Below are 17983 nucleotides of genomic sequence, written 5' to 3' on the forward strand. Positions count from 1 at the left end.
ATCACTTTCCGAAGTGTGGAAGTCCGTGTGTCAGTCTGACCGCTGGACACGGGTTATGTAGTTTGTGTGATGTTATGGAAGCTTTATGTATCTGGTCCACCTGATTAAGATGGGAATGGGTGATAAAATGTACTTTACAACACATTGTACTTTACACAATAACTGTACATGCAAATTCATGTGTTTTGTATGAAATCTAGTGATTTGTTAAATGTATCCCAAAACATATTTCATATCCCAAGTTAACTCATGTTCCTGCTTGAGAAATTAACGTTTTAGTGTGTGTGATTTTTATGATGATAATATACAAAGAAAAAATATATCAGTAAAGCTTGGTAAATAGGCAAGATAACATGCCAGACACCACTTGCAAATGACACACATTAGTCTGTATAAAACAGTATCATATGGAAGTTCATATGCTTTTGCATTATTTTCATTGGGTCGCTTACATCCAATGCCAGCTTCTGCTTCTGCTATGGGAATGGAAGTGTAAGTGATAATACAACGTACAACGTAAATAGAAAGATATGAGATAAGAAATGTGAAGTACTCAGATAAGAGGAGATGCCAGACACCACTTGCAGACGACAATCTTTGTGTCACTGGAACCACACCAAGTTAACCTAAATTGATATGACTCGAGAAGACTAAACCAGAGATTACTTAACTGTCTGAATTACACATCTAAGTGATACTCAGGAGTATCTTAGATAAAACCATTTTCTTTTTTCCTGGTAATGTCATCGCCCTCGATGGGAGAAATCTATTACAAAAGACAAACTTTCTTGAAGCAATTGCATCGCTACCGACACTAAGAACAATGCAACTGAACTTGTCAACAACTCGACAGATTTCTTTGTTAGTCATGTTTACACTGAGGCGACCGCAGCTCCTACATAGGCCTCTCGATAGACCGTCACTAAGTTACTGGTTCACCGGTTCACTGGTAAAAGTATCTGATGTGTATATCTCTCTCACAGTCATGTTCACTGAAGATGGACACTCTTGTGTGACGATGAGAGGTCCATTGAGGGGCAATACAAGCATCAGGCTGAGAGAGAGAGAGAGAGAGAGAGAGAGAGAGAGAGAGAGAGAGAGAGAGTTCAGGTCGACATCTTGATCTGTAGGCGGCCCGGTAGTATGTTTTGTATAAGTGATAACGAATGTTAAGTAACGTAATATTTCGTGGTGTTGGTAAGACCAGCTGTCAAAGGCGTACAGCAGCTGTCATTCTTCACTTAATAACTATGTTACATGACACTTTATTAGCAAGTGTCCGTTGTGGAGGTCCATGCAAGATTCTGTGTAACATATATTAAATACAAACACAGCAACTGTGACAAACATGAACAAGCAACATTTACGGGAAAATTGTCATGTCTTGTGACCTGTAGACACTCACCCTCTCCCACTGCTGCCCCTCCCAGACACACTAACCCCCCTTACCCCGTTTTCACCCAACCTTCCCTGGCCAGTGATATCGCAGCCTTCACACTTCTGTGATTACTTCTGATCGATTAAAAATCATTGTTGCTTTCCCTTATGATATTAGTGCTAATCACCATTTGCACCTGAAAACAGTTAACAGTTTACGTCACTCTACTGTGTTCCACGTCCCATTACTCCTCCCCCATACAGTCTTACCAGTTCAGTTGACATACACATTACTTTTGACCTATTATATTGCTATCATTGCTAACGACTGTACATCATATTGTGCACTATTTCAAATACACATTTATACTCTGTATAAATGTATATTTATGTATGTAATGTAAGCCTAAAACGTTTCATCACTTACCCATGTATATATGTCAATGTTAAGATGATATTCTGTATGACTTATGTTATACCTCCTTCGTATTACACAAACGTTGTTACCTATGTTACTATCAGTATACACTACGTCGTGTTATACCTACTTTGTGTTACACAAACGTTGTTACCTATGTTACTATCAGTATACTGTCTGTCGTGTTATACCTGCTTTGTGTTACACAAACGTTGTTATCTATGTTACTATCAGTATCGCTTAGTATACTGTAATTAATGTATCCTAGACCCACCTCTGAAGGGAGTGTACCCTTGGGGTGCCTGAGCCCGCTCGCCTTCCCCCGTCACTCTCCTATGTTGATGTATTTTACCCACTGTACTCTCTATACTGGCCTCCACCTACACCTAGATATGTATGTACACTTCACCCATACAAACACTGAGATGCTTTTTCTATGGATATCCAGACAATAATCTTTCTTTTTATAAAAGAAATAACAGTTATTGAATTGTAACAAACTTACCTCAATCTTCAACATTATCAACGTCACGAGCAGGTTTCTCAACTAATTGGATTATGGAAATATCAAGCAAATCTACGTGGATCCGTACCCGAAGCTGGTGGAAAGACACATTCGCCCCAACCTTGCACTTAAGTCTTTTACGACAGAATCTTGTTCATCACAAATTTCTGCAAACTGATCATAAAATCTGTCGTCTTTCTCTGGTGTTTGTCCTACTGTTATTTTCTTACGAAGCTCATCTTTAATCTATGCAAAATGAAATCGACATTCCCATCGGGTATGTTTTATTCATCACAAGATTAAGATGATCTTTAACAAAGGCCATACATTACCGCCTACATTATTTACCATGTTTTTATTAAAAATTATACCCTGGAATTGCGTATTAGGCAAAGAAGTCTATCTATTTTATATCAAACCAAGATTCAGAAATAGCAATCACATAATATCTTCTACAGATGCTTTCTCAGACTCTGACATTTAGTTACGTAGCCTCCGAACATTAACAATATCTAGAATACTTTATGTCATGAACCAATGACAGTAAAACAATGCACAGTTCAATATTAGTATTAGGTGCAGCGACAAGTGTAACACTGCAAACTGTTGCCACTCGTTACCACCACACATAAGTATTAAGGTTTTCTACACAGTCTAATGGCAATAAACAGACAACTTACCTACAGTGAGCTTATTTTAGGGAAAAGTCACTTTCCTTCAGGAGTTTCGTCACATTTGCTTGCAGCCAGTAACCTGAGCTCTCCTGGCTTAATGTTGAGGCTCTACATGTACTGTACTGTACGTCTGTACTTACCACCATGTATAGTTAATTTTCAATGAAAATAACATGTGTCCTGCTGTTGCTTTCATATGGAGATGCAAGTGAAATGACATACACTACTGATCAGGCAAGTGAAAAAAAGAGAAAAGATTGATCATAAGGTAATTTATTTCTTTGACAACATATCACTAATACAATAAACACGGTAAATCAACACTTTTTTTTTTTTAAATTATTGATATTTCTATAGTGAGAATTTTTACAAATCAAGTAATCTCTTACACGGTTTACTGAGGCCATAATGTTTAGATATGATCAAAAGGTTGTGGACATAAAGCTACATAAGTCGCAGACACCCACCAGAGATGATCATATGTGAGCAAGAGGATGACATCTGTGTTACTATAAACCATACCTGGGAGTGAGGCAGTATGCCTCCCACACACTAGACCAGGCACTGGGCTGCTGTATTCTACACTCATCATGGATGGTACAAGATACTGAATTTCCCATAAACCAGACTTAATGTTGAGATAGTTTGTCCTCAAACATCAAGACTGGCAACGTGTCTCTGCAGACCAGACCTGCAGAGAAGCTTGCCGATTGTGTCACTACACAACAGGCTTAGCACTGTGGTACTGTGTCACTAGGCACTGCACCTGGCACAAGGGTCCTGTGGCACCACATATACACTAAATCTGTGGTAGTGTCCCCCCACAAACCACACTTGTCACGAAGGTCCTGTACTACCATACCACACCTACACTAACACTGGGGTACTGATGTCACCAGACACCTCACCGTAGTGAAGGAAGGTCTTGTAGGTCGGCAATGAGGGTGAGTAGTGTAGTCGGGTGGCGAGGGAAGTCAGTGTTGGCACTACAGCGCTGCACCACCACACCAACACTGACACTGGGGTACTGTCTCACCACACACCACATCTGACACTAAGCCATTTCATCTCACACTCACCAGTATTGCACTGGCACTGAGGTACTCTGTTCCTCACATACCAGACCTGGCAGGTAGTACTATGTCCCACACACCGCAAGCTTGTACCGGGATGAAGATACTGTGATAAGAGTTCCGTATCTCTGCTTGGGCATGGCGTTCCTTCACACATCACATCTCACACATAGGTATTGTGTCCCTCACACACCAGACGTAGCACTGGGGAACTGTTCCTGCACACCACACCTGGAGCTGGGATCCTGTTTTCCCACATCCTGAAAAATAATGAATATAACTCTCAGCACTGGTAGGCTTCCTGTAGATCTTAAAGGATAACTAATCAAAATACCTAATTATCACCACATCAAGGAAGGGTGATTTGCCTTTGTGTTTCCATTCAGTTTTAAACTTGATGGTGGGATGAATCGTAATTCATTAAAGAAAACATCATGATCTTGGTAAGATGGCCATAAGAACCACACATCGTTAACGTATCTTAACCATATTTTTGTACTGTTACTAACTGAAGTTTGGATCTCAGTCTCATAGTATTCCATGAATAAGTTACTGAGAATGGGAGTGAGGGAATTTATCATGGCTAAACCGAATTTCTTTCAATAAGAATCAGCCTCAGCATCTTAGAAAACGTTATTGTCAACAAAGTTTTATTAAGTCAATGAAAGTTTTTGAGGGTAGGGGCATCTCAGCTACGTTAAAGGAAAAAGAATCTCGCCATATAATGTAAATAATAGATTAGATTTTACTAAGAGGGCTAGGATCATTTATTTGCCTGATCATGAACTTCTTAAATTTAATATCAATTTCTCTTTACCAAAGTCTATATTGATGAAACCATTGCTTACTTAACCCTAAAACACTATTGTCAATAATGAGGAATGGTTTTACTTTCCTCGGGTCCAACAGACACAGAGGAGAAAAAGATCTCATTACGATTTACTAAACAAATTACATAGACTTAAGCTTTAATTTACCTTATTGAAATATACGAGTAAAGAGACAAGTATAGGAGTGTTTATTATGTATAATGCAAAAAATAAAAGATACCAGAAATGAAAAGAGAGAAGTAGAGAGAATTAGTACGTGTGTGTGTGTGTGTGTGTGTGTGTGTGTGTGTGTGTGTGTGTGTCTGTGTGTCTGTGTGTGTGTGTGTGTGTGTGTGTGTGTGTGTGTGTGTGTGTGTGTGTGTGTGTGTGTGTGTGTGTGTGTGTGTGCGTGTGTGTGTGTGTGTGTGTGTGTATTTTCAAGTCTGCCATGACATGTTAATCAGATCAACAATTCCACGTACTTCAGGTGGAGTGAGCGAGGATCTTAAGCCGCGGCACAATGTATTAAAGTGTGTAATAAGGCTAATAGTATGTTTGGGTTCATTAATGGGACTGTTAGCAATGAAACTCCTAGAGTATTATTACAACATTATCTTGAATTGGTGAGACTCACATTTGAATCATGCGGGTTAGTTTTGGGCTCCATACTATGCAGTTAATAATGATTATTAGAGAGAGAGAGAGAGAGAGAGAGAGAGAGAGAGAGAGAGAGAGAGAGAGAGAGAGAGAGAGAGAGAGAGAGAGAGAGAGAGAGCACAAATGCGAATAACATAAATGATTCCTGGAATTAGAAACCTCACTTATGAAGAAAGGTAAAAGAGGCTGAATTTGCAGTCATTTAAGAGGAGAAGGTCTAGAGGGGATGTGAATGAAGTTTTTGAATAGGTGAAGACCATACATAGAGGTAACATGAATAAAGTTCTTAGAATGACGCCACTGGGTAGGACCAAAAATAATGGATTTAGATAGATTCAGGTCGGATGTGGGTAGATATTGGTTCGGGAATAGGGTAGTAGATTTATGGAACAAGCTGTCAAGTACAGTAGTTGAAATTAGTTCTTTAGTTAGCTTTAAACGAAGGTTGGATGTGTTTATGGGTACAGGCAGTTGGTTTGTGGACAGACTCAGGACCTGCCTAGCTCGGGCCAATACGCCTCTTGCAGTGTCCTTACTTCTCATGTTCTTATGGTATGTAGTTTTGTAATATACTCTATAATACAGTTGGACTATGTATCCCTGATAATACCTTTGTATTTATCTAGACAGTTTTCTCGTATAGGCGTTAATATTAAAAATCAATCCCAGAGATAGAACAAACATACTTATAAACCGTTACAAACATACTTATAAACCGGTACAAACATACTTATAAACCGGTACAAACATACTTATAAACCGGTACAAACATACTTATAAACCGGTACAAACATACTTATAAACCGGTACAAACATACTTATAAACCGGTACAAACATACTTATAAACCGGTACAAACATACTTATAAACCGGTACAAACATACTTATAAACCGGTACAAACATACTTATAAACCGGTACAAACATACTTATAAACCCGTACAAACATACTTATAAACCGGTACAAACATACTTATAAACCGGTACAAACATACTTATAAACCCGTACAAACATACTTATAAACCGGTACAAACATACTTATAAACCGGTACAAACATACTTATAAACCGGTACAAACTTACTTATAAACCGGTACAAACATACTTATAAACCCGTACAAACATACTTATAAACCGGTAGAAACATACTTATAAACCGGTACAAACATACTTATAAACCGGTACAAACATTAAAAAATGACGATTTTTTTCATCCAAACTTTCTAATATATATATATATATATATATATATATATATATATATATATATATATATATATATATATATATATATATATATATATATATATATTATTTTTTTTTTTTTATTACACTTTCTCGCTGTCTCCCGCGTTTGCGAGGTAGCGCAAGGAAACAGACGAAAGAAATGGCCCAACCCCCCCCCCATACACATGTATATACATACGTCCACACACGCAAATATACATACCTACACAGCTTTCCATGGTTTACCCCAGACGCTTCACATGCCTTGATTCAATCCACTGACAGCACGTCAACCCCGGTATACCACATCGCTCCAATTCACTCTATTCCTTGCCCTCCTTTCACCCTCCTGCATGTTCAGGCCCCGATCACACAAAATCTTTTTCACTCCATCTTTCCACCTCCAATTTGGTCTCCCTCTTCTCCTTGTTCCCTCCACCTCCGACACATATATCCTCTTGGTCAATCTTTCCTCACTCATCCTCTCCATGTGCCCAAACCACTTCAAAACACCCTCTTCTGCTCTCTCAACCACGCTCTTTTTATTTCCACACATCTCTCTTACCCTTACGTTACTCACTCGATCAAACCACCTCACACCACACATTGTCCTCAAACATCTCATTTCCAGCACATCCATCCTCCTGCGCACAACTCTATCCATAGCCCACGCCTCGCAACCATACAACATTGTTGGAGCCACTATTCCTTCAAACATACCCATTTTTGCTTTCCGAGATAATGTTCTCGACTTCCACACATTCTTCAAGGCCCCCAGGATTTTCGCCCCCTCCCCCACCCTATGATCCACTTCCGCTTCCATGGTTCCATCCGCTGCCAGATCCACTCCCAGATACCTAAAACACTTCACTTCCTCCAGTTTTTCTCCATTCAAACTCACCTCCCAATTGACTTGACCCTCAATCCTACTGTACCTAATAACCTTGCTCTTATTCACATTTACTCTTAACTTTCTTCTTCCACACACTTTTCCAAACTCAGTCACCAGCTTCTGCAGTTTCATATATGAATCAGCCACCAGCGTTGTATCATCAGCGAACAACACCTGACTCACCTCCCAAGCTCTCTCATCCCCAACAGACTTCATACTTGCCCCTCTTTCCAAAACTCTTGCATTTACCTCCCTAACAATCCCATCCATAAACAAATTAAACAACCATATATATATATATATATATATATATATATATATATATATATATATATATATATATATATATATATATATATATATATTTTTTTTTTTTTTTTTCAAACTATTCGCCATTTCCCGCATTAGCGAGGTAGGTTAAGAACAGAGAACTGGGTCACTGAGGGAATATATATATATATATATATATATATATATATATATATATATATATATATATATATATATATATATATATATATATATATATATATATATATATATTATCCCTGGGGATAGGGGAGAAAGAATACTTCCCACGTATTCCCTGCGTGTCGTAGAAAGCGACTAAAAGGGAAGGGAGCGGGGGGCTGGAAATCCTCCCCTCTCGTTTTTTTTTTTTTTTTTTTTCCAAAAGAAGGAACAGAGAAGGGGGCCAGGTGAGGGTATTCCCTCAAAGGCCCAGTCCTCTGTTCTTAACGCTACCTCGCTATCGCGGGAAATGGCGAATAGTATGAAAAAAAAAAAAAAATATATATATATATATTATCCCTGGGGATAGGGGATTAAGAATACTTCCCACGTATTCCCTGCATGTCGTAGAAGGCGACTAAAAGGGGAGGGAGCGGGGGGCTGGAAATCCTCCCCTCTCGGTTTTTTTTTTTTTTCCCAAAAGAAGGAACAGAGGGGGCCAGGTGAGGATATTCCAAAAAAGGACCAGTCCTCAGTTCTTAACGCTACCTCGCTAACGCGGCAAATGGCGAATAGTTTAAACAAAGAAAAGAATATATATATATATATATATATATATATATATATATATATATATATATATATATATATATATATATATATATATATATATATATATATATATATATATATATATATATATTATTTATATTTTATTATACTTTGTCGCTGTCTCCCGCGTTTGCGAGGTAGCGCAAGGAAACAGACGAAAGAAATGGCCCAACCCACCCCCCTACACATGTATATACATACGTCCACACACGCAAATATACATACCTACACAGCTTTCCATGGTTTACCCCAGACGCTTCACATGCCTTGATTCAATCCACTGACAGCACGTCAACCCCGGTATACCACATCGCTCCAATTCACTCTATTCCTTGCCCTCCTTTCACCCTCCTGCATGTTCAGGCCCCGATCACACAAAATCTTTTTCACTCCATCTTTCCACCTCCAATTTGGTCTCCCTCTTCTCCTTGTTCCCTCCACCTCCGACACATATATCCTCTTGGTCAATCTTTCCTCACTCATCCTCTCTATGAGCCCAAACCACTTCTAAACACCCTCTTCTGCTCTCTCAACCACGCTCTTTTTATTTCCACACATCTCTCTTACCCTTACGTTACTCACTCGATCAAACCACCTCACACCACACATTGTCCTCAAACATCTCATTTCAGCACATCCATCCTCCTGCGCACAACTCTATCCATAGCCCACGCCTCGCAACCATACAACATTGTTGGAACCACTATTCCTTCAAACATACCCATTTTTGCTTTCCGAGATAATGTTCTCGACTTCCACACATTCTTCAAGGCCCCCAGGATTTTCGCCCCCTCCCCCACCCTATGATCCACTTCCGCTTCCATGGTTCCATCCGCTGCCAGATCCACTCCCAGATATCTAAAACACTTCACTTCCTCCAGTTTTTCTCCATTCAAACTCACCTCCCAATTGACTTGACCCTCAACCCTACTGTACCTAATAACCTTGCTCTTATTCACATTTACTCTTAACTTTCTTCTTCCACACACTTTTCCAAACTCAGTCACCAGCTTCTGCAGTTTCTCACATGAATCAGCCACCAGCGCTCTATCATCAGCGAACAACAACTGACTCACTTCCCAAGCTCTCTCATCCCCAACAGACTTCATACTTGCCCCTCTTTCCAAAACTCTTGCATTTACCTCCCTAACAACCCCATCCATAAACAAATTAAACAACCATGGAGACATCACACACCCCTGCCGCAAACCTACATTCACTGAGAACCAATCACTTTCCTCTCTTCCTACACGTACACATGCCTTACATCCTCGATAAAAACTTTTCACTGCTTCTAACAACTTTCCTCCCACACCATATATTCTTAATACCTTCCACAGAGCATCTCTATCAACTCTATCATATGCCTTCTCCAGATCCATAAATGCTACATACAAATCCATTTGCTTTTCTAAGTATTTCTCACATACATTCTTCAAAGCAAACACCTGATCCACACATCCTCTACCACTTCTGAAACCACACTGCTCTTCCCCAATCTGATGCTCTGTACATGCCTTCCCCCTCTCAATCAATACCCTCCCATATAATTTACCAGGAATACTCAACAAACTTATACCTCTGTAATTTGAGCACTCACTCTTATCCGCTTTGCCTTTGTACAATGGCACTATGCACGCATTCCGCCAATCCTCAGGCACCTCACCATGAGTCATACATACATTAAATAACCTTACCAACCAGTCAACAATACAGTCACCTCCTTTTTTAATAAATTCCACTGCAATACCATCCAAACCTGCTGCCTTGCCGGCTTTCATCTTCCGCAAAGCTTTCACTACCTCTTCTCTGTTTACCAAATCATTTTCCCTAACCCTCTCACTTTGCACACCACCTCGACCAAAACACCATATATCTGCCACTCTATCATCAAACACATTCAACAAACCTTCAAAATACTCACTCCCTCTCCTTCTCACATCACCACTACTTGTTTTCACCTCCTCATTTGCGCCCTTCACTGAAGTTCCCATTTGCTCCCTTGTCTTACGCACTTTATTTACCTCCTTCCAGAACATCTTTTTATTCTCCCTAAAATTTAATGATACTCTCTCACCCCAACTCTCATTTGCCCTTTTTTTCACCTCTTGCACCTTTCTCTTGACCTCCTGTCTCTTTCTTTTATACATCTCCCACTCAATTGCATTTTTTCCCTGCAAAAATCGTCCAAATGCCTCTCTCTTCTCTGTCACTAATACTCTTACTTCTTCATCCCACCACTCACTACCCTTTCTAATCAACCCACCTCCCACTCTTCTCATGCCACAAGCATCTTTTGCGCAATCCATCACTGATTCCCTAAATACATCCCATTCCTCCCCCACTCCCCTTACTTCCATTGTTCTCACCTTTTTCCATTCTGTACTCAGTCTCTCCTGGTACTTCCTCACACAGGTCTCTTTCTCAAGCTCACTTACTCTCACCACCCTCTTCACCCCAACATTCACTCTTCTTTTCTGAAAACCCATACAAATCTTCACCTTAGCCTCCACAAGATAATGATCAGACATCCCTCCAGTTGCACCTCTCTGCACATTAACATCCAAAAGTCTCTCTTTCGCACGCCTGTCAATTAACACGTAATCCAATGACGCTCTCTGGCCATCTCTCCTACTTACATAAGTATACTTATGTATATCTCGCTTTTTAAACCAGGTATTCCCCATCATCAGTCCTTTTTCAGCACATAAATCTACAAGCTCTTCACCATTTTCATTTACAACACTGAACACCCCATGTATACCAATTATTCCCTCAACTGCCACATTACTCACCTTTGCATTCAAATCACCCATCACTATGACCCGGTCTCGTGCATCAAAACCACTAACACACTCATTCAGCTGCTCCCAAAACACTTGCCTCTCTTGATCTTTCTTCTCATGCCCAGGTGCATATGCACCAATAATCACCCACCTCTCTCCATCAACTTTCAGTTTTACCCATATTAATCGAGAATTTACTTTCTTACACTCTATCACATACTCCCACAACTCCTGTTTCAGGAGTATTGCTACTCCTTCCCTTGCTCTTGTCCTCTCACTAACCCCTGACTTTACTCCCCAGACATTCCCAAACCACTCTTCCCCTTTACCCTTGAGCTTCGTTTCACTCAGAGCCAAAACATCCAGGTTCCTTTCCTCAAACATACTACCTATCTCTCCTTTTTTCACATCTTGGTTACATCCACACACATTTAGGCACCCCACTCTGAGCCTTCGAGGAGGATGAGCACTCCCCGCGTGACTCCTTCTTCTGTTTCCCATCTTAGAAAGTTAATACAAGGAGGGGAGGATTTCTGGCCCCCCGCTCCCGTCCCCTCTAGTCGCTTTCTACGACACGCGAGGAATACGTGGGAAGTATTCTTTCACCCCTATCCCCAGGGATAATATACATATATATATACATATACACATACACACACATACACATACATACGCACATATACACACACACACACATACATATATATACATATGAGAAATGTAAGAAACAATTTAGAAAACTGAAACTTCTAGCTTGAAATGAATGAAAAAATGAATGTCACATAATGGTTCAACCTCTGGCTATGGAAAAAAGGAAATGTATAATTTATTTACACAAACGTCAATAGCAGTTCTCATCAATTTAACCACTGTATCAATAAGCTTCAATGTCTAAGCTACATTTTTCTCCAATTTCACTATTTTCCTTCACATTTTCAATTGTGTCTGAAGGTTCTACTTCAAGAGTGATTGTTTTTCCAGTAAGGGTCTTCACATCTTGGTTACATCCACACACATTTAGGCACCCCACTCTGAGCCTTCGAGGAGGATGCTTTACTTGTGGTGCTGACTTCCCTCTTTAAATTTGATCGCCGTTTCCCGCGTCTGTGGGTGATGAACTGCTAGACTCCTACTTTCGCACCCTTAATGAGCGACCACCTGCTTCTCCTCGCTGGGTGAGTCTTGCTGCTTGGCCGGAGGAGGAGGGTTGGCCTGAAACTGTGGTCTTCGTTTGACGTTCTGTAGTCCTACAGGATGTGGTCCGGGTCGAGGTGGAGTACCGGATCGTCTGGCTGGGCCGGAGAATGGGGTCTGTGGTCCGCGGAAGGGCTTGGGAAGACTGCTGAAGAACGGCTTATCCTGCAGACCACCACCACCAGGGAAGCCCTCATGGTGCGTCTCGAGGGTAAACAACGCACCAGGTATATGTATATATATATCTTGAAGCATTTCCTATTCATTTTTTAGAGGTGTTGTTTATTTCAGATGAATTAACTTGCAGCTGTTTTTTGATCCCCTTATTTTTGTTCCGCATTTCTTTAATAGTTTTGTTGTTGGTGACAACTTTTAATTGCTTAAATGTTTCATTTAAGTCTGTCCTTGGAATAGATGGGGCTGTTGATCTGAACAAGAGGGTTGAGATTGCACGCTCTGCTGACTTATCTGAGGAGGGATTGGCAGTGTCTACAAATCATGATGCCTCCTGGTCAAGCACCTGTATGCTCAAGTATAATTCTTCTCCATCATTTGCTGCAACTTCTTAATGCACTTCATTTTGAATTAAGCAAGCAAGGGTTCAGGCCAGCATTCATCAAAATGATGGTGATGCCCCGAGCCTGGCTGGTGGGCCATATATATATATATATATTCTTAATACCTTCCACAGAGCATCTCTATCAACTCTATCATATGCCTTCTCCAGATCCATAAATGCTACATACAAATCCATTTGCTTTTCTAAGTATTTCTCACATACATTCTTCAAAGCAAACACCTGATCCACACATCCTCTACCACTTCTGAAACCACACTGCTCTTCCCCAATCTGATGCTCTGTACATGCCTTCACCCTCTCAATCAATACCCTCCCATATAATTTACCAGGAATACTCAACAAACTTATACCTCTGTAATTTATGGTGTGGGAGGAAAGTTGTTAGAAGCAGTGAAAAGTTTTTATCGAGGATGTAAGGCATGTGTACGTGTAGGAAGAGAGGAAAGTGATTGGTTCTCAGTGAATGTAGGTTTGCGGCAGGGGTGTGTGATGTCTCCATGGTTGTTTAATTTGTTTATGGATGGGGTTGTTAGGGAGGTAAATGCAAGAGTTTTGGAAAGAGGGGCAAGTATGAAGTCTGTTGGGGATGAGAGAGCTTGGGAAGTGAGTCAGTTGTTGTTCGCTGATGATACAGCGCTGGTGGCTGATTCATGTGAGAAACTGCAGAAGCTGGTGACTGAGTTTGGTAAAGTGTGTGGAAGAAGAAAGTTAAGAGTAAATGTGAATAAGAGCAAGGTTATTAGGTACAGCAGGGTTGAGGGTCAAGTCAATTGGGAGGTGAGTTTGAATGGAGAAAAACTGGAGGAAGTGAAGTGTTTTAGATATCTGGGAGTGGATCTGGCAGCGGATGGAACCATGGAAGCGGAAGTGGATCATAGGGTGGGGGAGGGGGCGAAAATTCTGGGGGCCTTGAAGAATGTGTGGAAGTCGAGAACATTATCTCGGAAAGCAAAAATGGGTATGTTTGAAGGAATAGTGGTTCCAACAATGTTGTATGGTTGCGAGGCGTGGGCTGTGGATAGAGTTGTGCGCAGGAGGATGGATGTGCTGGAAATGAGATGTTCGAGGACAATGTGTGGTGTGAGGTGGTTTGATCGAGTGAGTAACGTAAGGGTAAGAGAGATGTGTGAAAATAAAAAGAGCGTGGTTGAGAGAGCAGAAGAGGGTGTTTTGAAGTGGTTTGGGCACATGGAGAGAATGAGTGAGGAAAGATTGACCAAGAGGATATATGTGTCGGAGGTGGAGGGAACAAGGAGAAGAGGGAGACCAAATTGGAGGTGGAAAGATGGAGTGAAAAAGATTTTGTGTGATCGGGGCCTGAACATGCAGGTTGGTGAAAGGAGGGCAAGGAATAGAGTGAATTGGAGCGATGTGGTATACCGGGGTTGACGTGCTGTCAGTGGATTGAATCAAGGCATGTGAAGCGTCTGGGGTAAACCATGGAAAGCTGTGTAGGTATGTATATTTGCGTGTGTGGACGTATGTATATACATGTGTATGGGGGGGGGGGGGTTGGGCCATTTCTTTCGTCTGTTTCCTTGCGCTACCTCGCAAACGCGGGAGACAGCGACAAAGCAAAATAAATAAAGAATAAATAAATAAATATATATATATATATATATATATATATATATATATATATATATATATATATATATATATATATATATATATATATATATATATATATATATATATATATATAATATCATTTTACAGAAATACTAGTATATTACCAGAGATGAAACAGTATCATTTGTTTATGAGTGTGGGGTCTCACCTGTTTGCCGCCTAACCTCCCAGGCGGGTCCTCTGTGATCTTGGGAAAGATGTGTGTGACGTCATGGGTCGCTCCACTACACGCAGGTCGTGGCCGGTTCTCAACACATGAGATCTGGGATGCGTTCAACTACTTGCGTTTTACTATACTGCTTTTTCGGGAGAAACATTTAGGACCTTCTGAACATAAGCATCGTTTCTGCCCTGTGTGAACTCTCCGATGGCTTCCTTAATCACCTCTTCAAGAAAATTGTTTTTGACATTCTGAACACCGGTATGGCTTCTTGCCTTGTGAACTCTCAGGTGTCTGACTAAAGCACTTTTACCAGGGAGAGTTTCTTGACATTCTGAACACTATTATGGTTCCTCGCTTGTGTAAAATCCCGATGTGTCACTTAAGTAGTTATACCAGAAAAGGTTTTTTGATATTCTTTTTACTTGTTTGGCTTCTCGGCTGTGTGAATTCTCAGACGTTTTACTAAATTACCTGTGTTATAGAATTGTTTTTGATATTCTGAACATTGGCATGGCTTTTAGCCTGTGTGAAGTCTCAGGTGTGTCACTAAATTGCTTTTCTGAGAAAAAGTTTTTTGACATTCTGAACATTGGTATGGCTTCTCGCCTGTGTGAAGTCTCAGGTGTGTCACTAAATTACTTTTCTGAGAAAAACTTTTTTGACATTCTGAACATTGGTATGGCTTCTCGCCTGTGTGAACTCTCACGTGTGTCACTAAATTACTTTTCCGAGAAAAACTTTTTTGACATTCTGAACATTGGTATGGCTTCTCGCCTGTGTGAAGTCTCAGGTGTGTCACTAAATTGCTTTTCTGAGAAAAAGTATTTTGACATTCTGAACATTGGTATGGCTTCTCACCTGTGTGAACTCTCAGCTGTTGAACTAAATCACTTTTCTGAGAAAGACTTTTTTGACATTCTGAACATTGGTATGGCTTCTCGCCTGTGTGAAGTCTCAGGTGTGTCACTAAATTACTTTTCTGAGAAAAAGTTTTTTGACTTTCTGCACATTGGTATGGCTTCTCGCCTGTATGAACTCTCTGGTGTCTCACTAATTCACATTTGTGAGAAAAACTTTTTCGACATTCTGAACATTGGTATGGCTTCTCACCTGTGTGAAATCTCAGGTGTGTTACTAAATCAATTTTCTGAGAAGAGGTTTCTTGGCATTCTGAACATTGGTATGGCTTCTCACCTGTGTGAACTCTCAGGTGTGTCACTAAATTACTTTTCTGAGAAAAAGTTTTTTGACATTCTGCACATTGGTATGGCTTCTCGCCTGTATGAACTCTCTGGTGTCTCACTAATTCACATTTGTGAGAAAAACTTTTTCGACATTCTGAACATTGGTATGGCTTCTCACCTGTGTGAACTCTCAGGTGTGTCACTAAATTACTTTTCTGAGAAAAAGTTTTTTGACATTCTGAACATTGGTATGGCTTCTCGCCTGTGTGAACTCTCAGGTGTTGAACTAAATCACTTTTCTGAGAAAAACTTTTTTGACATTCTGAACATTGGTATGGCTTCTCGCAGGTGTGAACTCTCGGGTGTGTCACTAACCCACTTTTTAAAGTAAAACTTTTTTGACATTCTGAACATCGGTATGGCATCTCGCCGGTGTGAACTCTCGGGTTCTCACTAATTTACTTTTCTGAGAAAAAGTTTTTTGACATTCTGAACATTGCTATGGCTTCTCGCCCGTGTGAACTCTCAGGTGTGTCACTAAACTACTTTTCTGAGAAAAACTTTTCTGACATTCTGAACATTGGTATGGCTTCTCGCCCGTGTGAACTCTCAGGTGTGTCACTAACCTACTTTTAAAAGAAAAACTTTTTTGACATTCTGAACATTGGTATGGGTTCTCACCAGTATGGATTCTCAAGTGTTTCTTTAAATCACATTTTTTAGAAAAATACTTTTGACAATCTGAACACTGATATTGCTTTTGTCCAATGTGAACTTTCATCTGCAACACTAAGTTGTTCTTACGGGAGAAGGTACTCTGGTATTCTTTACACTGATATGTCTTTTCAAAAGTATGTAATTTCATGTGCCTATGAAGATAGACATGTTTCGTATAGCTTTTCTGACACTCAGGACATTTGAAGGGTTTTTCTTGTGTTTATGACCTTCGGTCTCCTGTTGTCAAAACTGTTTGAGGAGGTTTCGCTGCACGGAGAATATGTCCCTGGTTGCCCCTCCATGCTGCAGTCTTCTGTATCACCATAACACGTTTATAACACAGTGTAGCTCACCCTGTCAGTCCACAACTGCCGTCCGTGACACCATGAGATGCTTTGCGAGTGAACACCAGAGAGAGACTGACCTTGGCTAGAGTGTGGGATATAATGCCAACTCACTCTCCACCCTACGTTGCCTCCAGTCCATTTCTCTCGTGCTTTTTTCTATCTTTTTTACCATCCATCATCCAACATCTCTCGACCGTTAGGCTTAAACAATTTCTACCCCAGCTTCCCCACACCATTCAGGAAAATTACTTCCTGAGGAGCGGAGGCTTGGTGTGGACCTGTTCTCACCTAACGGGGTTGAGACCCTCACATTCTTACCACTCCCGCCGAGCCTCCTGGGTTACCCTGTGATAGTGCAGGGTCCTCCCTGGAGTGGGGTTGTGGTCCCTCACCTACGTTTCCTCGGCATTAGGACATTGATGCCATCATGCCTCCTGACATTCGTTTAAAATTGATTAAAACCGATAGTCCCCCCCCCCTCTTTACACGTTCGAATTACTAACGATTGTATTTAAGACCACTGAGGTCCGTCCCAGTAGGGTTATTCAATCCCCTACTAATAAATATCTATATAAAATATGTTTAAGCAAGGATAGCGATCCAGATGAGATCCTATCCAAGCTTACGACCACCCCCTTCAAGCTAGATGCATCGATAGTGCTAATGATATTGATGCATCTATCTTGT

The 17983-nt window shown here is 40.6% G+C and overlaps 1 pseudogene; it reads right to left on the minus strand.

The window, feature by feature from the left end:
* Window positions 1-2678: 2678 nt before the first annotated feature.
* On the minus strand, window positions 2679-17343 carry LOC139762277 (uncharacterized; annotated as a pseudogene).
* Window positions 17344-17983: the final 640 nt, after the last annotated feature.

This window comes from Panulirus ornatus, chromosome 43 (genome assembly GCF_036320965.1).
Source record: "Panulirus ornatus isolate Po-2019 chromosome 43, ASM3632096v1, whole genome shotgun sequence".
Lineage (NCBI taxonomy): Eukaryota > Metazoa > Arthropoda > Malacostraca > Decapoda > Palinuridae > Panulirus > Panulirus ornatus.